The 25,862-nt window shown below is 46.7% G+C and overlaps 1 protein-coding gene across 1 annotated transcript in view; it reads left to right on the forward strand.

Annotated features, from left to right (window-relative positions):
• GALNT9 (polypeptide N-acetylgalactosaminyltransferase 9) overlaps positions 1-25,862 on the forward strand; it is a 299,274-nt gene that overhangs the window by 68,281 nt on the left and 205,131 nt on the right. The window lies entirely within an intron of this gene.

Consider the following 25,862-nt stretch of genomic DNA (forward strand, 5'->3'; position numbering starts at 1 on the left):
GTCTGTTCCATTGCCCCACTGCAGTTAGGAAAGCCCTGGGCAGTAAAGCCATCCACTATGGCCTGTGTATCTCCCAGGGTCACAGTCTTCCTGAGGAGATGCTGACAGATTGCATGGGCCACGTCCATCACCATGGACCCCACCCTGAACTGATTTACCGCTGACTGGTAACCGTCCAGAGTTGCATAGCTTTTTAGATGCACAATCTGAGTATTCATCTTTTATCTTAGAAGCTTGCTTCTTCAGACATATGTTTTGAAATACATTCTTCAAAATACCACCCTTATCTAAAATATGTATTTGAATTACTATAGTACAAAAACTGACTTCCAAAATTTTCCTCATTCTTTCAGTCCATCTCTGCTGCTGTAATCTTTCTCCCTTCACCCCACTGTTGGAGAACCCTTAAAGGAACAACATCTCCTTTCTCCCAGATAGCTGGACAAATGAGTTTTTGCTTTCGGCTGTTTGATGAATTAGTTTAAAGATATTTCTCCACCATAATCAGTATCTGAGTAAGATATCATAGAATCATAGAACAACAGATCTGGAAAAGCCCTAAGAAGCCATCAAGTCCAGGCCCCTGCCCAAGGCAGGACCAAACCCCATCAGATCAGCCCAGCCAGGGCTTTGCCGAGCTGAGACTTAAACACCTCCAGGGACGGAGACTCCACTACTTCCCTAGGTAGACCATTCCAATGCTTCACCACCCTCCTAGTGAAAAAGATTTTCCTAATGTTCAACCTGGACCTTCCCAACCGCAACTTGAGACCATTGTTCCATGTTCTGCCATCCATGACCACTATGAACAGCCTCTCTTCAGCCTCCCTTCAGTAAGTGAAAGGCTGTTATCACATCACCCCTCAGTCTTCTCTTCTGCAGACTAAGCAGACCCAATTCCCTCATCCTTTCTCCATAGGTCATCCTTTGTTATACCTAAAATCTTTGGAAACATAGTTTTAATATAAACACATGGTGAAATTTCATAAACATATCTGTTGAGTAAATTAATGCTCCCTTTTTGTAAAAGAAACTATCTTTTTTATGAACAACACTAAACTGCTTTAACTGATTTATTTAAAATGATGTCTTTGTTTCAGTGTGTTAAATATGTAATAATCTGAAATGATTACATCGTGAAATCTTGAGAACATTTAAAATATAAAATCAGTTTAGTAATACTGATTAAGAAAATGTAAAACAATGAAGAGCTGCATCATGCATTCCTTAATACTTAATGCTGTATTCAGCAAGACAGTGCACTTGCCCTTCCTACAAAGTATTTGCAAATCAGTCTCTGGCTAACTTCTGATTCGCTCAAACACCCAGTGACTGACATTTTTTATTCCCAAATTTAGTGCTTTTAATTAGGTACCTTCTGTCTGTCCAGTCTTCATTATCTGGAATGCAGTGGGAAAAGGGCTCCAGTTTCTTTAGGAAGAAATTTTAGCAGAGTGTTTTTTTCAATAGTAATTTGCTGTATTTGGGTTCAAGGATTTGGCTGGAAAGGTTGAGCAGGAAAGGGGAGAGAAGGGAAGGGCACAACAGTGGGGAGAGGAGGAGCCTGGCTGGAGTAGAGGTGGAGTATGGGCAGGACCACAGGCTAGGGAGCTTGCCTCTTCAAGCATTAGCTTTTCCCACTACCCAGCTCTCCAGGTCTGTTCTGTTCATTGTCATCTACTAGGAAGCCAACTTGCAAAGCGCTGGAATTCTGCTATTGCTTAGCAGAGAAGCGATGCCAATGTCCGAAGGAGGGGCATCATTATTCCTTTTCTTTTGAGAGCTGCTATGTAGTGGACACGTTATGTGGAGAGCACATCAAAACTGAAGTGAAGTCAGCCAATGGGGTGGACATCAGTAGCTGCTACTCAACTAAAAACTCATTTACATAGCCAATCTATGCACAAAAGGCAAGGGCAACTGTCATGCACACACCACAGAAAATAGATAAAGGCAGGCACAAGGCACCCAATGTTTTATTTAATGTCATTAACACATTATGGAACTTGAAGACAATTAAGTGTCTGTTTCATGTGTGTCTGTCTGGCATCTTCTTGACATTCAAGAACTGATGGAGGGCACACTACCTGTTAAAAGTGGCTGTTATCTGTTGAATGGTCACTTAATGTTTTTCTCATTTGCTTCAAGGGCCAATGACAGGATTGAATGTGTTGCATTCTCTGTTTTTATTAATCTGTAGGCATGTAATTTGCCTTTAACATGATGCAAACATGGAGAAAGCCTGAATTTTACATAATATACCTCCATGGCAGAGACAGTAGTTCAGATCTTTCATAAAAGACAGAACATTACATTAACTCTATAACCCCCTGCCTTTTGGGTTCTGCTGCTCAGTCAAACTCTACCCCCCAACAACTCTTAAGGGAATTCCAGAGGGAAAGTCACATTTCAGTTAGCACCAGTCAAAATGCTCATATTTGCCTCACTCCAAAACTGAAGTGAGCTTTCACCCACTTTGTGGATGTCTCATTAGGATTCTGTTCCCCAGAGGGTCGCAATGCAGTTCACATTAAATTCAGGATAAAAATGATACTGAATCTTTGCTCCTGCCTTTTCTTCACTGCCTGAAAATAAATATATGACCTAGAATTAGTGCACTGGTTTAGAGCCTTGATATTATTGATACAGGTACACCCAAGAGGTGAATAATTGGTATTCTATTTACTTATTGCAGGATACTCAAAGTCTTAGCATGAAACAAGGAATAGCACCTTTTTCAAAATGGCTCTTTTAAAATATTTGCTTTTAAGACAAGGAATAGAGACTACTTCAAAATAAGCCACAGTGCATCCAATAGCCTCTGTGGTTGCATCAACACGAAAATGCCTTTTAGAAAGGACAGCTTTCAAAACTAAATATCGAAAGATGGCCTTTCAAAAAGGAGAGTCCACACTGGCAAATGGGGAGAGAAGGCCCAACCCACCCATTCAAAAGGCCCTATGGCACTTTCAAAAGAGAGCATCCACATGTCCCAGGGCACCCTTTCGAAAGTGCAGGGCCAGGAAACTCCGTGGGCAGGGTAACATGGTGGACGAGCCCTACCAGGGCCATTGCCAGCCATGCCTTTAAAGGGCCTCTGTTCCCAGAGCCTCAGCCTGCACACGCTGAGGGACAGCTGGCTGTCCCCAGGCATGCAGATGGACAGTGAGTGGAGGAGGCACCCTGGGCTCCTATGGACCCTGATGAGCTCCTCACCACCATCCAGGCAAAGGCCAGTGTGCTGGCTGCGGGGCTGGCTCTGGCACTCCAGCTGCATCCTCCTGGAGGCTGTCCAGAGGGTGCGACATCCCACCCAGTCCCCCAGGCCATCCGCCACTTGTGGGGCTTCCCCACAAGCAGCAACTGGTGGGACCGGCTGGTGCTGGAGGACTGGGGTGTCAACCAGTGGCTACAGAACTTCAGGATGACCAAGGAAACATTCCTGGTATTGTGCCCCTAGCTCACCCAGCTCTCCAGCATCATGACACCCACATAGGGCTGGTGCTTCTGCTCCAGAAAAGGGTGGCAATTGCCCTCTGGAAACTGGCCACTCTGGACAGTCACCGATCCGTCAGCTACTAGTTTGGGGTGGGCACGGCCACTCTTGGGGACATCCTTAATGAGGTAAGCTATGCCTGGGTCACACCCATCCTGCATTTGGGAGCCAGGGGGAGAGGTCTCCCCCAAAAGGGGCACCATTGGGAACTGGGGGAGATGGGGACAGGGATGGAAAGGCATACAGGGGGCAGGTGCCCAGGGGAGGCATGCCCTGTAGGGGATGGGGATGGGGACGGGTGGGAATACAGGGGGCAGGAGGCAGGTGCCCCAGGGAGGCATTCCCTGTAGGGGACAGGGACGGGGACAGGTGGGCATGCAGGGGCAGTTGTCTCAGGGAGGCATGCCCTGCAGGGGACTGGGACAGGTGGGCATTCAGGGGCAGGTGCCCCAGGGAGGCATGCCCGGTAGGGGACGGGGACAGGGACAGGCGGGAATGCTGTACCCCACCCCACACTCACAAGTGCGTTCACCCCCCATGTCCCTACAGGTCATCTGGGCCATCAGTAAGGTCCTCCTGCAGCATCTGATCCATGTTGGGGACCTGGACAATGCCATCTGCAGCTGATGAGTTGGGGTTTCCGACTTGCTACAGGGTGCTCGATGGAACGCACATCACCATCCAGGCTCCGGAGCACAGCAGTGGATCCTATATGACTCGAAAGGGCCACCACTCTGTGGTCCTGCAGGTGCTCCTGGAGGCCAATGGACGGTTCCAGGACATCTGTGTGAGATGATCCGGCTATGCCCATGATGTCAGGGTGTTCTGGAACTCAGGACTGGGCCACTCGATGGCCAATGGGACCTTCATCCCCCGACAGGAGATCCCATCGGGGATACCACAATATTGCCTTGCATCATGGCAGACATGGCCTACCCCCTGCAGGCCTGGCTCATAAGGCCATATACTGGACACACAGCCTAGCCAGGACATTTTTAACAAGCAGCTCAACTGGGCCTGCAATACAGTTGAGCAGGCATTCGGCCGCTTGAACGGGTAGTGCAGATGCCTTCTCATGAGGCTGGATGTGGGCCTCCACCATGTCCCAGAGGTGGTCAGGGCCTGCTGCACCCTGCACAACCTCGTGGAGGTGAAACATGAGCCATTTGTGCAGGGGTGCGCCACTGAGGCAGGACGCAGGCACAAGCAGCCCCTTATTGCCCTGTGCTGCCAGACCCAGCAGGACAGGGTGCAGGTACAGGAGGCCCTGCACCAGGCCTTTGCCTGGGGGCCACAGTGACCCCCCCCACCCTGCACCCCACCACCACTACCATGCACACACATCTCCCCCTCCACCACTCCCGCACATGAGCAGGGAAATAAGGGGTAAACAGAACAATAAATGGTTTACTTGCACTGTAAACGATCTGTGCCTCTGCTTACTTGTGGGAACTATATTCAGGCGGATGTGGGGACTTCAAACAAGGTGCTGGAGGGACCTATATACAGGGGTGTTGCGGCCCAGAGTGGGTGGTCTGCAAGCCCTGGGTGGGCCGAGGATCAGGGCAGGGGGCCTTACCCTTCAATGGAGGTTGATGGCTGGGATCCCCATCGCCCATGGCTGCCCTTAGCCCCCCCCATGTATGGGGGCTCCATCATGGCTGGACTGGGGCTGGAAGCATGGAGAGGTAGGGATGTGGCTAAGGCGCAGACCCCACAGCCTTGCTGGGGTCGGCACGGGGTACAGTAGGGGGGTGCAGCCTCCTCATGGCCAGCCCAGGCCATCAGCACAATGCTCGCTGGGGGAGGTGGGTTGGGACCAGGGCAGCGAGGTCAGGCTTTTGGAAGGGGGACAGTGAGGGGGGTGGGTGGGAGTGGGGACTGGAATGGGGGGGAGGTTATGGCGGGGGGTGGCAGGGCAGCTGGGTGATGGGGGATGGGACAGTGGGGGGGCGGGAGAGGTGGGAGTGGCTTGTGAGGGGGCAGCAGGCAGGGCTAGGTGGGTGGTCACGGCCTGGATCAGGGTATCCACGCTGTTTGCCACCCAGTCCCAGGCCTGCCGCTCCATGGCAAGCCACTCCTGCAGCATGCAAATGAGGTCCCGCAGGGCAATGGTGTGGGCAGGGTGCCCTGCCTCCTTCTCCCCACCCTGGTGGTGCCAGTGGATGTCCCAGCAGTGGCCCTGTGCTGTCTGTGGTTGGGATCCAGGCTGCTTCCCCTTGCCCTTGGTGGTCGGGCTCCCTGGGCCGTGGACAGGGCTGGTTCATCTGTCAGCTGCTGGCACTGTGGAGACAGAAGGGGAGGGAGGAACAGGCCTTTAGTCTCATGTGCTGACCCCCATATCCCTTCTCCTCCCCTCCTTGTCCCAGGGGCCCTGCAATGACCACGTCCTGGGGTTCCCTGCATGGGTGGTGCAGGCACAGACTCCTCTCCACCCCCCCGGGCCCTCTACAGCTGTGCGGTCACATGGTGCTGAGTGCTGTGCATTGGCCCCCTCCAAGGGCCCAGGGAGTGTGGCCATCCAGGTTCCACATGCACCAAGGCTGGCAGCCATGTGCGTGGGCTTTGGCCTCCCCAGGCAGGACCTCCCTGGACCCCGGGATGACTGGCATGCACAACACCTACCTGTGGGTCCCTCCAGGAACTCAGGCAAGTCACAGGAGGAGGGGGCCCAGGTGGATGGGCCGGACGGGACGTTGATGACAAAGGTCTCCTCGCTCAAGTCCTCATCATTGCTGATGATCTGCAGCCTCTGCAGGCACCTGGTGCTGGCTGCCAGTGCCAGCTGGTCCTTGCCCTCTATCTCCATCTTGGGCTCCATCCCCATCTCAGGGTCTGTGGTGTCAAGGACCATGGCTGGGGGCCCTGCCTCCTTGGGCCCCAAGAGCTGGTCTACTTCTTTGTAGTAGGGGCAGCAGGTGGGCACTGCCCCCCGACTATCCAGGCACATCCCAGGCCTTGCAGTAGCCCTGGAGGAGCCCTTTAACTTTTGAGCAGACCTGGTCCGGGGTGTGGGTGGGGTGGCCCTGGCCAATGAGGCCCTTAGACGGCTGCTCAAAAGCTGCGGTGTTGCAGTGCTGGACCCCTGTGTGGTGCAAGACCTCCTCATCCTTCCACTGGGAGAGGAGGTTCTGCAGCTTGGCCTCTGTCCAGGAGGATTCTCCAGTCTCCTTGGGGGCCCCGAGGTGGGCGGGGCTCATGGAGCCAGGGAGTACAGAGGACTGGCAGAGGCATTGTGCCAGGGAGTGGGCTGTGCAGCAGCATGGGCTGCCTGCATGCTCTCAGCTTCCTGGCTGGGGGGTTGTGCTTTGAGCAGTGCCTCTGCCTGGCAGCTGATTGGCGCCATGGAGGACTCCCTCTTTCAAAAGAGCTGTCCAGGGAGCGTCTACGCTTGCTCTCTTTCAAAAAGGTCTTTTGAAAGAGGGCGCTCTTCCCGCCACAGGAACAGAGGACCGACTTCGATGGAATGGCCCCGTTCTTTCAAAGTTAATTTCGAAAGATCTTGATGTATGTGTAGATGCTCTGCAGGGAATTTCAAAAGACGGCCATCTTTCAAACTTAATTGCAAATGTACTTGCTAGTGTAGACGTGGCCTGTGAGTATATGTTGTATTTTGAAATAGCTAAATGCGTGTGTAGCTGTATTATTTCAAACCAAGTTATTTCAGGCTAGCTCTTCCAGAATAGCTGATTTTGAAATAAGGCTCCTGTTAGACATACCCTCAAGCTTAGCTGTATGCTAAGTACTTTCCTGAATTGGTTTGAATGTTAGTTAATACACTGATAATTCCCTACGAATTTGTATGAAACGTGTTGCTTCCTGGTGGGGTCGGGGGAGGGGGCACAGGCAGAATACAGGTTGAGCCTCTCTAATTTGGCACCCTCAGGACCTAACTGGTGCCAAAGGAGAGAATTTGCTGGATCACAGGTCAGTATCGTCTAACAGCATTACCAACACTTCTACTGCTTATTGGGCTCTTAGAAGACATTTGGGGGTGAATTAGAGCAAAGTAACAGAACAGAGCACTGAAAGCTAGAATTGGCGGCTGAAAACAAACTCTATGGGACCATGGGAAACTTGGCCATATCTATGATAAATGGCAGTCCATAGTAGTAGACATCCTTCAGTCTACGTAGACTATGGATTGCGCCCTTCGTAGTTCCATTTGGGATCATCATTTGCAGCATCGACTGTGACTGTGAAGGCCCACACGAGAGTGACAGTCCTTGCTGCATCTGTTGCACGTATAGTGGGTGTCTGGCAGGTCCTTACTGTGCTTTCTGTGGGCTCGCTTCTCCTCTGCTATCTGTCTGATCCTCATCTCACCCTTCTGAAGGCCCTTGTGTAGTTCCTGCCTCCATCTGCTGCAGTCGTCTGCCAGCTCCTCCCAGCTGTCTGGCTCGATGTCTATCTCCCTGAGGTCCCTCTTGCAAATATCTGTGTAGCGCCACTGGGGGCGTCCAGGAGGTCTTTTGCCAGAGGTTAGCTCACCATACAGGATGTCTTTTGGGATCATTCCATCATTCATCCTATGGACATGGCCAAGCCAGTAGAGCCACCGCTGCCTGAGGAGAGTGTGCATGGTTGGGATTCCAGCTTGCTCAAGGACGGCGGTGTTGGGCACTCTGTCCTTCCATGATATTCCAAGGATGCACCTGAGGCAGCGCAAGTGGAAGACGTTCAGCCTCTTTTCCTGGTGGGCATACAGGGTCCAAGACTCGCTGCCGTAAAGGAGGGTGCTGAGGATGCAGGCTCTGTAGACTTGCATTTTGGTGTGGGTGTACAACTTGATGTTATTCCACACTCTCTTGCTGAGCCTGGACAGAGTTGTGACAGTCCGACTAACTAAAATCATGCCAGATCATGGATGTTGCTGGACAAGGGAGTGCCAGACTGGAGAGCGCAACCTGTACTGCAGAGTATTTGGCCCTGGTGTTTCAGGAGGAGGTAACATAATAGTCTTATGGGAAGAACTATAAGGATAATATGGAGCTTGGCTGCCTACAGAGGGAGAGTCTCTCTTGGTTCCTTTACACGTAAGTAACTGTTTGAAATCCAGTGAGAATAACTATTGAAGAATCCAGAAAAAATAGTGGATTCCATAGACCTCCAGGTAGTCATAATACAGTCAATGCCTCTTAACAGGGTCATTTTGAATACAGATATTGGGCTGAAGAAGAATGTCTGGGAACAATTTTCTTCAATATATGTTGAAATATATGTATTAAGAAGCATGAAAAATATATATTAAAAAGCATGAAAATCAATTTCTGGGTATGTGTTTGGGAAACAGAGATAGGAAGAAAATTTTTTAAATTGCCATATGTAAGCGAGATGCAATTAAAATGCGAGGTTTCAAAAGAGCTTGTTATAATTAGCTGCTTGGAAATTGCTCTTTACATTTAGCTTCTAAATGCATGTGATGGTTCCACGCTATCCGAGACAGTTTTAACTCTCTCTTAACTTATATAAATGCTGTAGAAGTGCTGAGAGGCACCAATCCAACAATGCACCTAAGTGTATCCAGAGCTTTCAGTATGGGAGCAGCCCCAGTGAAGCTGGGGACATGCTTTCGTGTGTCCCTGGACTGGGAGCCTTATGCTGTAATTTAAGTACATGATGCACACTCCTGCAGTCATGACCCACCAAACTGTCTATGGGGCTTTAGTCTGAAATACACTGGCAGAAGGTGGGCCCAGAAAAAAACATTTTAAGCCTCTACAAGGGTATTTGGGCTTTGATAGTGGACCTGTATATCAGAAGTTATATGTTTTATAGCCCTGACCTCCCAGTGGAGAGCAGTAATCCGTGAGAGTGGTGGCACAATTTGATACGTCCCACCACAGTGCAGACTAGGAGAGGTGTGTAAAAAGAGCAGCCAAAACTCCCCCCACCCCCGACCACTCCAACAACTACTAACACCTGCCCCTTCTGCTGCTGCAGAGTCGGGCTGATCAGCCATCAATGGACTCACAGATAAGAGGGTGACATGAAGACGTCCAACTCGTTATCAAGTGACCAGAGAAGAAGACCGGATCAAAGCTTGTATAATTTTTGATGTTCATTATCTGTTGTTGATGAAGCTTAGTTAATTGGGACAATTTTTTCTGTCCCTTATACCCAGACAGTTTCCATGGGGTGCACGTGCCTTCACTTTGTCCTCTCTCCCTGACTCTGGGACAGCCTTCCATAAGCATACATTTACTACTCCTGATTCCTGTGTTCAACCTATTATAACACATCTAAACATGAAGGATTTAGTGCTTTTATTTTCATTGTTAAATCAACATTTTTATGCATTTGTTCTTGGGACATGGGTTTATTCTGCACCATAACTCTTCCCAGGTACAGTAAACTTAGTTTATTTTCAGTTTGATATAAACTGTGCTTTTTTAGAGTAAAAGAAAAACCTTGTGGAATTAATACAAGGCTACAGTTCAGTTGTTTGCTTCCTTTGTATAAGTCAGTTTTACCTCCTCTATCCCTCCCCAAATCCTTCAAGCACTCGGTTACCAAGAGGGAGGTACTTGCAAAGTAAATTATGAATAACATTGTCTGGCTAGGACACTGAAATATTGACAACTTCTCACCATGGTATCAGCAGCATAAGCTTTACTATTAGACAGATTTACTCTGTCTATTTATGGCCTCTTTGACTATTCACTACATCAGTAGCCCTATATTTGTACAGACATGGAAGGGTATATCTTGATGTGTAACTATTTGACCAGAGATGAAAATAGGTCTTCTGCAAAATAGGGAACAGCCCAGGTTACCAAATGCCTGTTTCCCCAAAGTCACTGAGAAGCTCCTTAGGTGAAGTAATGGCAACGTATAATTGCATTCAAGCATCCTCCTCACACTGTACTGTGATAATAAAACTCTAATGAAATCCGTGAAGAATTTGACAGTAGTTGCCTTTAAAAACTTTTCCCTCACATATCTTAGTAATGTTAGAGTATCCTGTATACATTCCAGTCAATTTGAGGTATGCCTGGTCAGTCAAAATTGAGCAAAACACATTGAATTTTGAGTATTCAACAGCTGTAACAAAATCTTCAAGATCCAAAGAACTAAAAAGAAAACTCTGTAAATTTAAATAATGACTACATTTGAGGATGCAGCAACCTGATCTTTATGCAGATAGGAAAAGAGGTTATATTCCTTGACTAAATTATGAATATTAATTTGATTTTATGCTGTATTAATCTTAGCACGGGCTTGAACTTCATCTGGAAAGGATGATACACTGCCAGAGAACGTGTAACTTTGAGATTCCCAGTTCAGTTTCCAGCTTTAAGGGTATGTCTACACAGCAAAGTTATTTTGGAATAATGGCTGCTACTTTGAAATAACTTTGCAAGTGTCTATACAACACAACCACTAGTTTGAAATAATTTCAAAATAGCAGATAGCTTACTTTGAAATCGGTAAACCTTATGGTACAAAGAATAATGCCTATGCAGAGAGGGATAGGGACTATTTCAAAATAAGCCATAGTTGACCAATGGCTCTGTTTTGAAAGATATAATGGCTGCATTGTGTCTGGACACTCTATTTTGAAATAGCACTCAGCTATTTCAGAATGCATTTTGTGTGTAGTAGCGTTATTCCAAAATAAGCTATTCCAGAAAATAACACTGCTGTGTAGACAGAGCCTAAAAAAACAGTGGAAACATCCAGACCTTTAGGTATTTACGTGAAGTAAACCAAACTTGTTGAGGTTTCACTCATAGTTTTCCATAATGTTCCCTTCTTGGGATCTTGCCCCATCCTTCTGGATAGGAGCAGGACCCTCCACCCCCAGTAAGAGACTATAGCCGTGTCTACACGTGCATGCTACTTCGAAGTAGCGGCACTAACTTCGAAATAGCGCCCGTCACGGCTACACGTGTTGGGCGCTATTTCGATGTTAACATTGACGTTAGGCGGCGAGACGTCGAAGCCGCTAACCACATGAGGGGATGGGAATAGCGCACTACTTCTAAGTTGAACGTCGAAGTAGGGCACATGTAGACAATCCATGTCCCATAACATCGAAATAGCGGGGTCCACCACGGTGGCCATCAGCTGAGGGGTTGAGAGACACGCTCTCTCCAGCCCCTGCGGGGCTCTATGGTCACCGTGTGCAGCAGCCCTTAGCCCAGGGCTTCTGGCTGCTTCTGCGGCAGCTGGGGATCCATGCTGCATGCACAGGGTCTGCAACCAGTTGTCGGCTCTGTGGATCTTGTGTTGTTTACTGCAACTGTGTCTGGGAGGGGCCCTTTAAGGGAGCGGCTTGTCGTTGAGTCCACCCTGTGAGCCTGTCTGCAGCTGTGCCTGGCACCCTTATTTCGATGTGTGCTACTTTGGCGTGTAGACGTTCCCTCGCAGCGCCTATTTCAATGTGGTGCTGCGCAACGTCAATGTTGAACGTCGACGTTGCCAGCCCAGGAGGACGTGTAGACGTTATTCATCGAAATAGCCTATTTCGATGTCGCTACATCGAAATAAGCTACTTCGATGTAGGCTTCACGTGTAGACATAGCTTATGTAGGAACTCTCTCCTGGTGATGCAGCCAGAAAGATGATTACATTGACTTTGAATTACTAGGTGGAGGCCAGCAACATCTGACAGGAAATGCTCATATGTGTCAGAGAGCAGCAGCAACTTGTTGAATGTGTTTGCTATCAGGAATGTATTTAGTGCATTACTTAGATCAGTGGTGTCCAACAGAAATTCAAGGATCATCACACTTGTGGTTTTTGTCCTTGTATGGTTGCCACAGCCCACCTCCGCTCAAAATAAATTCCCTCCCCCAGAGACAGCCCCCCGCCAGTCACCCCACTCTAACTGAATGCCTTTCCCCACCCTCAGAGCCAGGCACCACCTCCCCTGTATACACTGCCAGTGACTCACCCACCAGAGCTGCTGCTGCGGGGGGCAAGCCACACCAGGGCCATGGCTGGAACTGCACAAGCTGCTTTGGGCCACAGCTGCTGGGGCCCTAGGAGCCACGTGGCTCCAGGGCAAGAGGCGCAGGAGAAGTCACTGCTGCTGCTGCCGCCACATGCTTGTCCCACCAAGAGGTGGGCCACGTGCGCAGAGCAGGCAGAGGGTGTTCCACAAGTGTGGCTCTGAGGAGCTGCGGTTTGCCACACTGGGGCAAACGTATTGGACACCACAGATTTATATGAATAGTTCCTGATCACTTTCAGCTCAGCCTTGAGCAGTTCATTGCAAACATTCATTATTTGAAATTGGAGAGAGACTCATTGTTATTGGCCATATGGGTAACATGGAACTCTCTCTCTTCTCTACTTAGATCAATGTTGCTCTTAGGCCGCGTCTACACATGCACGCTACTTCGAAGTAGCAGCACCAACTTCGAAATAGCGCCCGTCACGGCTACACGTGTTGGGCGCTATTTCGAAGTTGAAATCGATGTTAGGCGGCGAGACGTCGAAGTCGCTAACACCATGAGGGGATGGGAATAGCGCCCTACTTCGAAGTTGAAAGTCGAAGTAGGGCTACGTGTAGACGATCCATGTCCTGCAACATCGAAATAGCGAGGTCCGCCATGGCGGCCATCAGCTGAGGGGTTGAGAGATGCTCTCTCTCCAGCCCCTGCGGGGCTCTATGGTCACCGTGTGCAGCAGCCCTTAGCCCAGGGCTTCTGGCTGCTGCTGCTGCAGCTGGGGATCCATGCTGCATGCACAGGGTCTGCAACCAATTGTTGGCTCTGTGGATCTTGTGTTGTTTAGTGCAACTGTGTCTGGGAGGGGCCCTTTAAGGGAGCGGTTTGCTGTTGAGTCCGCCCTGTGACCCTGTCTGCAGCTGTTCCCGGCACCCTTATTTTGATGTGTGCTACTTTGGCATGTAGACATTCCGTCGCAGTGCCTATTTCGATGTGGTGCTGCCCAACGTCAAAGTTGAACGTCGACATTGCCAGCCCTGGAGGACGTGTAGACGTTATTCATCGAAATAGACTATTTCGATGTCGCTACATCGAAATAAGCTATTTCGATGTAGCGTGCACGTGTAGACGTAGCCTTAGACTTGTGTTTCAAAGCAAGAATTTAAAACTAACAACAGTTGCATTAAATATGCTTTTTGTGACTGTTTTGGCAAGCAAATACTTTGGTTCACATACACTTAGAGGCTACGTCTACACGTGCCCCAAACTTTGAAATGGCCATGCAAATGGCCATTTCGAAGTTTACTAATGAAGCGCTGAAATGCATATTCAGCGCTTCATTAGCATGCGGGCTGCCGCGGCGCTTTGAAATTGACGTGCCTTGCCACCGCGCAGCTCGTCCAGACCGGGCTCCTTTTCGAAAGGACCCCGCCTACTTCGAAGTCCCCTGGGAGGGCAGAGGGAGGGATCCAGCTGTTAAACCAATTAAATTTAGTTCCATTATTTCAGCCACGGCATGGCAGAGAGCCACAAGTGACTCCTGAAAGAGTTGCATGTGGCTTGGGAGCCACAGGTTGCTTACTCCTTCCCCAGCCTGACTACACCCCCCACCCCACACTCAGTTGGGCCGGCTTGGCTAAAATGGTGCTGCTGCCATGGGAAGAGTCTTTGCTGGCCAGCTAAAAAGGCTTCGCAGATTTGATTCTGGCCCATAGACCATGCGTTGGATGTTCCTGGTATAGACCATGTTAAGGTATCTGTTAGAATGCGATTCATGGTCTGATTAGTATCAATAATAATGATGCCTCTCAATTAATAGCCTTTATTTGAGATTAGCACAGGGCAAAGATTTTTCTCAAGTTCTCCTGACAAATGTGTGTTTTCTCATTTACTTTATGAATCTGAAAGAAAGACTGTGAAATGGAAAAGGGGAAAAGAAGTTGGTGGGAATTTCATACGATGCAAAGCTAGACATTTCCATAACACTTAATGAGAACTCTGGAGATGACCAGGGAGTTGTTTCATTAAATTAGATGTGCATCCAACATACAGAAAAGGGGATTCTGTTAGCTGATCTGCCTGGCTTTGGGTAATTATTTATAAAGCATATTGCATTGGGTGATGAAGGAAACACAGAGGAAGAAACAGTCCTACTTTAAAGAGCTCCCAATCCAATAACCAAATTCTGTGAAGTGCAAAGGAGGTGCAGAAACCTTTCACCTATCCAGAGCCCCATGGAAATCTATTGGAGCTCCAGATGGAAAAGAGAAGTCTGCCTCTGTGGAGCACTTTGAGGGATTGGGGTTTGAGTTTGACAAAGGGAACAGGCACATCATCCACCATTATTGTTAGTGATGGAACTTTTTTATAACATGTTTTTCCTTATTGAGTAACCACTAAAAAACTTCAAGAAAGAAAGATTTCACTGAAGAGTGAAAGGAGTCATGGGTGTTGAATCTTTGCTTGTGAGGTTTGTTCCTGATTCACCTACAGGGCTGCAAACTAGTGACTGAGAAAATCAAGAAAAGTTCAGAGGAGCAGGAAGCCTATTAGTGCAAAACAAATGGTTGGACATCAAGATCCTATGTGTTTGTCAATGTGGAATCTTGACAGAGGTTCTCAAGCTAGGGGTCTTCACTTGTTAGGGCAGTGACGGGCAGCCTAGGCTAATGAATGGGTGGCATGAGTAGCCCTCCTTCATCTCTGGGGGAAGTAAGATTGTCATAATCAAGACAGTCTCCTGGCACAAAGTAATTTTCCTAATTGCACTTGTATACCTAGAATTTGCGGGGTGTGTGGATTCTACCATCACAGCACTTTGTTGGTTGCAGGAGGAATGTGCTGCTGGTGTAGTCAATGTTGTGTGCAATCAGCATGAACCTCACTTTCCGTGCCCTTGCTTTATATGCGTGTCACTTTAGTAATCCCGGTGGGAAAAAAAACTGTGCGGACAGAAACCAATGGAACCTGGCACTCTTGCGCGTGGGCAACTATAAACAAAATGTCTCACAGGTCACACAAAGAACCCTGGCAGGGCACATGCAGCCCGTGGGCCACAGGTTGCACACTACTACTTGAAAGACTGCCCCAGCCCCACCATGGCTTGGGAAGATGCATTTAGTGGTTAGTTGAATGAAAGAGGTCGCTAAGACAAAAAATTTGAGAACTACTGTATAAGGGATTCTTTTGAATTATGCGTATGATAAGTGATGATCTGCCATGTTCAGAAGAAGGATAAGTGACTCATCCTTTGGGCATTACCTTGAGGCAAGGTCTACACTAAACGTTAAAGTTAAAGATACACAATTCCAGCTGCGGTGGTTGTAGAAGTGGAATCAATTAATGTACAATCAACTTATCTGGAACCAACTCACTGAAGGAAGCTGATAGGAGAAACTCTCCCATCAACCCCCTTACTCCTTGCAACATTGAGAAGTACGGGGGTTGACTGTCAACCCTGGTAGTTCAATTTTGTGCATCCTACTAAGCTTGTGAAATCGAACCCCGGAAGATCAACCCTGGCCAGGTCAATCTGCTGGGTAGTGAAGATATCCTGAGTTCTTCCAAGACTGTGACTGCCTTGGCTTTAAGGGGAGATAGGACACAAGGGCCAACTTCAGTTAACTGAACAAATGTTAGTGGCTCTGAATGATCCAGTGAACCAACTGGACACACCAGTCGACACCCATGTGGAGTTGCCAAGTACTTCAGTGTAAATAAGCAGATAGGCAGGTAATGATATTTGCAGGGTAGAAAGAGTATGTGAGTATTTTCAGCTGTCATTTTGGGAGAACTTGGCTTGTTAATAGTGGGCTACTGGCTCTGAGGACCTGTCTATACTAAGAAGTTGCCTGACTGTTACCAATCTGAATTGTTCCTTATCTTGTATCTGCTCATCCCTAACTCAGCTGAAGTGTGGAGAAAGGAGAATGTGTTGATTTTCTTCTGTAGTGATAAAGCTGGCTTGAGACAGGGAGGTCTATTGGGCAGTACTGATGTGGAAAAGATCATAAAATCATAGAATACTAGAATACTAGAACTGGAAGAGACCTTGAGAGGTCATCGAGTCCAGACCCCTGCCCTCACAGCAGAACCAAGCACTGTCTAGACCAGGCGTGTCCAACCCACAGCCCTCTGGCCACATGCAGCCCTGGACAGCTAGTAAAGCGGCCCCACAAGGTCGTAAACTTTTAACATTATTATGTGATTTATATACATTAACTATATTATATATTTTATATGCGGCCCAAGACAATTCCTCTTCACTCAATGCGGCCCAGGCAAGCCAAAAGGTTGAACACCCGTGGTCTAGACCATTCCTGATAGAAGTCTATCTAACCTGCTCTTAAATATCTCCAGTAATGGAGAGTCTACAACTTCCCTAAATAGTTTATTCCAGTGTTTAACCACCTTGACATTTACGAAGTTTTTCCTACTGTCCTAGTGTCTATTATCCACATGGAAAAAATCTTCCAGATATCATAATTTTAGATTTAAAAAAATCCTGAAGGGGCTCTCATTTCCCTTTCTTTCCCCAGATCAAATGTAATTGTCTCCTCCTTTAAGAGAAGTTGTTTTATCAGACCTCCTTCTGTACACTGGTAGGAACTTCCGATATTATCAATGCTATGGAAGAAAAATTAGAAGCATATCTTGAACTCACTGGTTTATTATTTTTGTCCCTTAGTTCTAATTCAGCAGGACAGGGGAAGAAAAATCATTAGTCTTCAGGAAGAGATGGTCATAGAATACTGCAGTCACCAGGAGAAATATTAACTTTTGATTGAGGTATTAGAAATATTAGCATGGGATTGGAATTTTTTGTCTGAAAGATCCAGCACACATAAAGGCAATAAGTTCTACAGTCAATAATTGCCCTTACTGCTGGGTAGAATTAGAAAAGATTCCTGAAACAAAGGTCGTCAGTTCAAATGTATTGCCATCTGAAAAGTGTCTCTGAATATTGTGCCTATAATGAAGTAAGTTGATTTGTAGTTGGTTGAGTGTCCACATCTCCAAAATATAAAACCTCACTACCTTAGCCTAGCTGGTATTCTTGCTGGAAAGTATGTTTCCCCCAAGACAAAAACTCAAGAAGAGAAAATGTAAGACAACACATTCAGAAGGTTGTGGAATTGGTGTGTGTTTTGAAGGGACAAAAGATTGGACCATATGGTTAGCAGGCTTGTCAGTCAGAGGGCTTTATTTGGCAGGGGAGGGGTGACAGAAGAGGAGGAAGTAAGTAATCTTCCACAGACTGGGGACCTGGGCTCTGTTCCAGTCCTACATTTCTATGGTTCCATGATTCTCTGTGCAGAACTTTCTCTCCTGTTTTCCCTCTCTTTTCCTTCCCTCCTTTTTCTCATCATGTCTGGCAACCCCACCCCTATGGACAGAGGCTAGCAGAGAGCTTAACACATTTAACTTGATGCATGTGAGTGATTTACTTGAAGTAATGGGCTGGGGGATAGGGGGAATTTGTGTATTGAAATATGGACATGGTCGATCATTAAAAGTGATCTTTGTTGATAATAGTCACTTGTGTTTTTTGTTCTGTTGCCTCCCCTTTCTTATGTATTTGATGGAGATTTTCTGTTCCCTGACTTGAAAGTATGAAATCCCGTCTTTTCTGCAATTCTGCCAGGAGTGATGATTTTTTTTTGTCTAATGCTGGAGTTAGGAGTTGAGTTTCAGCATGTATGTTGGGTCCATCTGTAACTGAAAAGCAAGAGATAAAGCCACAGTAGCACCAGTAGTACTGGGTTATTGGAATGAACGCGTTTTGCATTAAATACTTTAAAGATTCATGAGGCAACTTTAATTCCATTTGCATTTCTTCCTGGAGGGTAAAGCTCTCGGAAAGCTCTAAACATATTGCCTAATCCATTTTGAAACTCAGCATATTACTGTCTGCAAGCAAAGCTCATTCTGATGCTAGCAGATATATAGAAAGTAGGGGTAAGAGATGAGAAAATACTTTTTCCTCTGTTAATCCCCTGAACTCTCAGGACTGCCCTGGTGTCAGCCACTCAGGAAATAGGATAGCTCAGAACGATTTGGAAGACGGAGAATAAAAGACTCTGCAAAAGTAGTGAAATTGTACTTTTCTATTGGGTCAAATGCAACCGGAGCTAAAAAGAGCAGAGAAAGTAGGCCCAGATAAAGGAAACTTTCCTCCTCCTCATATGCTTTGGAGCATACAGGGCATAAAGGAGACTGTAGATGTGTCATCTCGTCAGTGACCATTTGTTTTCTGATTGGCCTGGTTTTTAATGTATACTAGGCTTTTGTTAACGATCCTGTCACTTGTATGGGGTTGTTCTGTAAAACAAGTGGCCTACCTGTGTGTTTGCTGCTGAGCAGACAATGCTTATAGTTAGACTCAAGCAGTGGTTACCAAACTGTGGAGTGTGCCCCCCTACACAGACAAGAGCATCTGTGGATTGAGGTGGGCCTGGACCAGCACTATGCAGGTCAGGGAGGGGGTGCCACCTGTCACTGCTCTACACCCAGCTCTGCTCTGACCCAGTCACTCTCCTGGCTGCAAGCCCCAGCAGTGTTCCCTCCAAATGTTTCCATCCATGGGTGCAATAAAATTTATGTGCACCAAGGCCTGTGCAAATGTGAACCACCAGTAGAAGCACATCCTGCTGGCTATAGACAGTCATCAGCTGGGCAGCACCTGAATCTCTCCTGGGTGCCTACCCAAGTGCTCAGCTTACAGGGAACACCGTCACCCAGCTACAGCCACAGCCACAGCTGAACCCCAGCTCTTGCTCCCAGTCCAATGTTCCCTGTAAGCTGAGTACTTGGTGACCACCCAGGAGATATGTAGCTGCTGCCCAGCTGAATTGGAGAGCACCCACAGCCACCCACAGGCAGCAGCATGTGTTTCTGTTGGTGGTGCGTGTCCCCACATGCCTTAATGCATATAAAAATTTTATTCCACCTATAGATGAAAAAATTAGAGGAACACTGGTGGGCACACATTCCATTCCTCGTCAGGAGGACACAAGAGGTAAAGTTTGGGCACTGCTGTTCTGGAGGTTGGAAGAAAGTTGATATATCGGGAAAGTGGCATAACACAAGGGGGGCACTGAATGAAAATTATTTCTGGAGTGGAGAAAATATTCTGATGTTGAGCTCCCGGTAACAGAAAGAGAAAATCCCCTAAGGGTTCCTAATGGGGATTTGGAATAGCCAACACAGAGAATACCCTTGTGTACCTGGAAGCTGAACGCTCGGCTGGTCATGGAGGAGAGATTCAGGCACCGCCCAGTTGATTGGAAGTGTGTCCACAACTGGCAGCATGTGTTTCTGTGGTGGTTCACATCTGCACATGCCTTGGTGCACATAAAAAATATTCCACCCATGAATGGAAAAAAGTACTGCGAGCAATATATACTCCCCAAGCATTTATCCCTGGTTATTTGAAAGTGTGCTGTATCAGGAGTTGAAGGAAATTGGAGCTATGGCAGGTGCAAGGAGAAGTATCACAGAATCATAGAATCATAGAACAATAGAGCTGGAAGAGACCTCAAAAAGCCATCAAGTCCAGCCCCCATCCGAGGCAGGACCAAACCCCATCAGATCAGTCCAGTCAGGGCTTTGTCGAGCCGAGACTTAAACACCTCCAAGGATGGAGACTCCACTACTTCCCTAGGTAGGCCATTCCAGTGCTTCACCACCCTCCTAGTGAAAAAGTTTTTCCTTATGTTCAACCTGGACCTTCCCAGCTGCAACTTGAGATGATTGTTCCGTGTTCTGCCCTCTGTGACCACTGTGGACAGCCTCTCTCCAGCCTCTTTGCAACCTCCCTTCAGTAAGTTGAAGGCTGTTATCAAGTCCTTCCTCAGTCTTCCCTTCTGCAGACTAAACAGACCCAATTCCCTCAACCTTTCTTCATAAGTCATATGCTCCAGCCCCCTGATTATTTTGGTCACCCTCTGCTGGACCATCTCCAGTGCATCCATATCCTTCCTATAATTGGGGGTCCAGAACTGGACACAATACTCCAGATGCGGCCTCACCAAAGTAGTTCACATGCTGGCTTTTAGCCATTTCTAGACACTCCAGTGCAGTGCTTAGCCGCAGGAACAACAGACAGTCATGCTTTGTCTGGAACTGTTGGTCTTGAGTCTCTAACATCATATTGCAACCAACCCCCATGCAGGGATTCACAGAGTACTGTGGTACACTAACTCCTTGTAAATTTAGCAGTGAACTAGGCATATGGCTAGCATTGTAGACTCTCCAAGTACTCGTTTTTTCATGCCCTTGTTCCAGTGGCACCAACAGCCACTGCGGGCCCGGGGGCAAGATGAAGGGGTGAGTTGGCTCCCTGGCCCCAGAAGGGGCAGTACAGAGGGCAGAATGGGCGGGGCTTAGGGCAGTGAGCCCTGCCAACCCCCAGCCTGGTCCTTCAGATCCGAACATAGAGCAGTGGCACAGTGCTCCATGACATTTCAAAGGGGCCTGGAGCTCTGGATGCTGCCGCTGCAGCTGTTGGCCCCTTTGAAATGCTAGGTCTGGGGGCAACTGGCCCCTTTGTTTCCCCACGCCTGCTTCTGACCTCATCGGCAGGCCTGCCTTATTCTCAAGTGTCCCCAGAACATGCAGTTTGAAGAAGGGGATTCATTCACTTTTTCTACTCTGCAAACATCATTCTTCATTACATAAAGAAGGGGATTCATTTACCAGGGCTGTCAGAAATGACAGTTGCAAATGACCTCTGTTGAAGTTCTGTAACACTTACCAAAAAGAGATTAACCTTTTGGAATTTTTACACACTATCTTCTCGGTTTCTCCATCCAGTCATATGACCTTGATCCAGTCAATAAAATAAAATTTCACAACTGAGCTTATATCCTGGAATTTAGATTTATTTAGCTTCGTCTGTCTAGCTGCAGAAGAACATGCAAAGCACGCTCCATCATAAAGTGAGAAGATTTTCTGGTGTGTTAGGTCAGTCTTTTCATTTAGAGGCAAAACACAGCTTTCCAGAAATGTTCTGCTAATAGTCATCAAAAAATTCATTGAAGGAGAGTTAGTATTTGAATTGACAGCAATGACTCACTCTACCAAAAAACAATTTTATCCTAACAGAGTGCCTTTTTAATAACATCCCACTGCACACTGCAAAATAAGCACTCAGACAAGAAAACATCCTTGTAAAAGTGAGCAAAAGCAATTGCTGTCAGATAACAATTCATTGAGTTAAGCATCCAATCCTCTAAGAACCAGAGGGATCAAACAGAGAGATTTTGTTTTAGGATTGTGTTTGTGTGTGTGTGTTTGTTTTTACTGTAGAATTAAAAATGGTGGATGCATTTGCTGGCACTGACCACCAGAGTATAAAAACAGGCTTGGCTCTCATGATATTTCTGGCCCAGGACTAACCCAGCTGGTGAGAAACTTGGCAGATGATCAGAAACAGAGAGAAGGAAGGAGAAGGAAGATTATATGACTATCCCAGGCTAAGGTCATCTAAGCCTTACACTAGATTTTATGTGTACATCATTTGCTGTGAACTATAGTCCTAAGTGGGACCATAAAGCATATCTAAAGGTTGGTTTCAGACTGATATTGCAACCTGGGTGCATTGTGAAAATCAAGACTCAGCACTGCTGTTTGGAATTCCCCTCCATATGAGTGCAATGCATGGGACTGTGTTCTCTCTTGTGTAGGGCGAGCTGTAGGCTTTAAGACACATCTGCCATTTATCCAAAAGGTCTCCAAATCCTCTTTTTCTCTCCTTTCCTGGAAAACCATCAGAGACCAGATAATCAGCCTATCAGCACTTTTCTTACTCTTCAGATCCTTTCTTCTGCCAACATAGCTCAAGGTGATGAGGGGATTTTCAAATGGGTGGTACCTCTTTTTTGGTGAGGTTTCCTTCCTAACCCTCTGGGCTTTGGGAACATAATCACTCTATTTGAGGGCCCATATAACTTCTGAGATGGTGTGAGGTTTAGGAAACATTTGGGCCTGACACAGCAGGAAAAAACAGCTCTTTTCAGTTGCTTTCATGAGGGCTCCATCTACAGTTCTTTTATGGCCAGCATTCTTGTGGATATGTGAGCCCCTCAAGAGAGACACTCCCCATATTGCAGAAGTGAGGCATTGGAGGGGCCATATGTGACTTGCTTAGAGACACACACGAGGCCTGTGGAGAAGCAAAGAATTAAATACAAGTCTTCTATATACTATGTTAGTGCCCTAACCCCTCTACCAATTTTTCTCTCTTAAGTCACTCAGCTCACTCCTGCTTTACTTAAGGGTTATGAAACATCTAGGTAACCCTGAATCTGCTCAGCTGCTAACACATATCATCATCCTTGAGCAGGGGCAATGCATGGGGGTGCACAGAGTGGGTCACATGCACGCCTCCCGCATCCACCCCTCCGCACGCACTGTCAGCGATGTGCCACTTCCAGTGAGCGTAGGGGGAGTCCTGGCCCTCCCCTGGAGTGGTGCAGCCCAAGAGCAGTGCAGGTTTCCTAGCTTACGCTGCTCTTGGGCCATGCCACTCAAAAGGAGGGAGGGGGAAATTTTCCTCCCACTCACCAGAATTGCATGGTGCTTCCATAGAAGAGGCAGATGGAGCAGAGTAGGATTAGGGAGGGGGCTGGGCATGAGCAGGGAAGGGTGGAGCATGGCAGGGAGGGGGCAAGAGCAGATGGCTGGCCTCCCACCCCTGAAACATCTGCACCACTCATCAGTGCCCTCAAGCTAGCATTCTGTCATCTAATTAGCACAGTTTCTCTTGTAGTAGTAACATTTGGCCTCATCTTGATCTGACATGAACCATGATTCAGTATACCTGTATTTGCAGATGCTGCTATTCCCTTGCGTGCTTTCCCAGAATGCCCTGTGAAATCCTGCAAGGGGCATGCAGGACAGGACACCAGGCCCCATCATGGGAAATCCAGCCCATTCCACACTTTTCAGCTGGCGCTGCTGTGTCCTGCTGTGTTTTGAAATATAATTCCTGACTGACTTGCAGTATACACCATGGGTACAAGTGAAAGAACTGGGCCCGACAGGAAATTCAAGAGATGGCTTCAGCTAGTAGAACTCTCACAGCTCCTGTCCAGGTTATTTCCAGGCAACACCAGAATGCATCTGATACGCAATCTGTGCCCAGAGGTCCCCTGAATAGCACAAATCAATGGCAAATGGGCTATCAGCTGGTGTGGTAACGCTGTAACCGATGACAAGGTTTCCCAGTCTGACAGCAAATAGAGTTGGGATGAGCAGAAATTATGATTAACTGCTCATTTTTAAAACTTGTATCAAATTTCCACTCCCCCAAATCAAACTGCTAACGGTGGGAAAAGAAGTCACCATTATGCTGAGGTGATGAGCAAAGAGGTCAGAAAGTCTGAGAAAAGCAGGAAAAGCCATTTCCTGTGGTATCATTAGTAGTGTTTTGGAAGCTAGGCTCAGTAATTGCTACAGTAATTGCGAGTGAATTTTGGCTGTGAGGACAAGTAGGTAATGTTTTAAGTTAAGGTCTGAGTTGGAGAGATTGTCGGTAAAATGAGGAAGCAAGGTACAGCAGAAGGGATGCTGACTGGCAGGGTTCGGAGGCACAGTCGCTGCTCCTGGTTGTATTGCTCACCTGCTGTGTGAAGCATTCACACCTAAGAAACATTCTTAGAGAGAGCAGTGCTGGATCCGAACAGATTCAGGCCAGGAGGACAGCTATAATTACTGATAAGATGCTGACCTGTTTGAAAATAAAAACACAGTACCACAGCTGATCATAAATATTTTCCAAGTCCCGATGCCAATCCATTCACATACACAGATCCAACAGGGCCATTTGCAGTGCTGCCACCTGGTAGCTCCTAATAATCACGATGTCGAAGCCACCCGTTTTGCATGGATTGGGCCAGTGGGTGAGTATTTGGTCCTTTTGACTTTCAGGGTTTTGGAAGGATTGTTTTTATGGCATTTCTTGGACTGCATTAGACGTCGTTTCCCACTTTCATTTTCTTCTCTGACTGATGTCACTGATACCAGTGCACCAAGAGAGAATGCACAGTGCCCTGAAGAGCAGGCATTAGAGCAGTGTTTCTTAAATGTTTTGAAATCACGGAACACCAGACAATATGTGGAACACCTGTGTTATGCGGAACACCTATGAAGGCTTTCTTAAAATATTGTCAGACCAGAAACAAACAAACAAACAGCAACATATACAGCAAATACACAATGAAGTAATTTAATCAGGTATCACAGCAATGAAAAAGTAACTTTCTGTCGCTTTTAATAATAGAAAATATATACATGTGCCACTGTATAGATAGGAGAAGGTGATTAAAGGAGTGGAGAGGCTAGCACAATGGTCGTCACCTTTGGTGTGTTCCCAGACTACTACCGCTCTTGCAAGATGTAGAAATAACATTTTGTTTCAGTATTTTCCATTACCATTGTAAAATAATTATTTATTGTAAAACTTTGAATTATTTTTCCAAATGCTCACGGCACACCTGCAAGTTGTTCGCAGAATACCAGTGTTCTGCAGAACATAATTCAAGAAACACTGCATTAGGTAACTCCTGCAGCCAACCTGCTGAGCTACCACATATTTTAAAATAACTGTGGGAGAGGTTTAATACCTTTTGCAAAATTTCACTTTTTGACCTCACCTAAGTACTTTATTTCTGTATTTTCAACAGAAACAACATGTTTAATGCACACCAATGACCTTGCATTGAACTCACTATGCTGGTGTGGACAATTAATCCATGACTCAGGTTTCAGTAGTCTATAAAAATGTGCATAGCAACAAATGAAAAAACTGTCTGTGGAAGGCAGGGATAAGCCAGAATTTATTCCAAATGTTTTCTTTGTTTTTTTCCCAAACCCCATGTAGCAACTGATTTTTAAATATGGTCTCCCAAGTTGTGGATATTGATTTTGCAAATTTATCTATTCACCCATTTGTTTTCAAGCCAAACACTCCCACAAAGTACATTTCTGGGTGCAAATTCTTGTTTGCATGGGAAAACACAGTGCTAGTTTGGGTATAAACTGGGTTTACTGAAAAAAGTTATGTATGATTTTGACATCTGTTTTTAGGTCAGTTGAAAAGATGGGCTTGATCCTACTTTCTTGTAAGTCAATTGATATCATCATAATCATAATCGATCCATAGTCCTTAAAGTCTTGTTTTTACCTATTTCTGAGTTTTAAAGTAAAATAAATAGGAAGGTTCTACAGCATCTTCTTTTGTATGCAACAGCTTTAACCTTGCTGCAACTAAAATCCCGTACAAATTCTGTCTTTGTGCTGGCATAGGGAAATATATGGTTCTCTGGTCATTAAAGTGATTAAACATTAGCAGCACTTAACTGGGTGATTTTTCTTCAGAGCTAAACTGGTGTTCATTTGTATCCCAATAGTGTGTACCTGGCGAAGGCCATTTGTTACAATAGATCAGAGTGAGCAAGCACTGTGTG

Source organism: Carettochelys insculpta, chromosome 18 (assembly GCF_033958435.1).
Source record: "Carettochelys insculpta isolate YL-2023 chromosome 18, ASM3395843v1, whole genome shotgun sequence".
Lineage (NCBI taxonomy): Eukaryota > Metazoa > Chordata > Testudines > Carettochelyidae > Carettochelys > Carettochelys insculpta.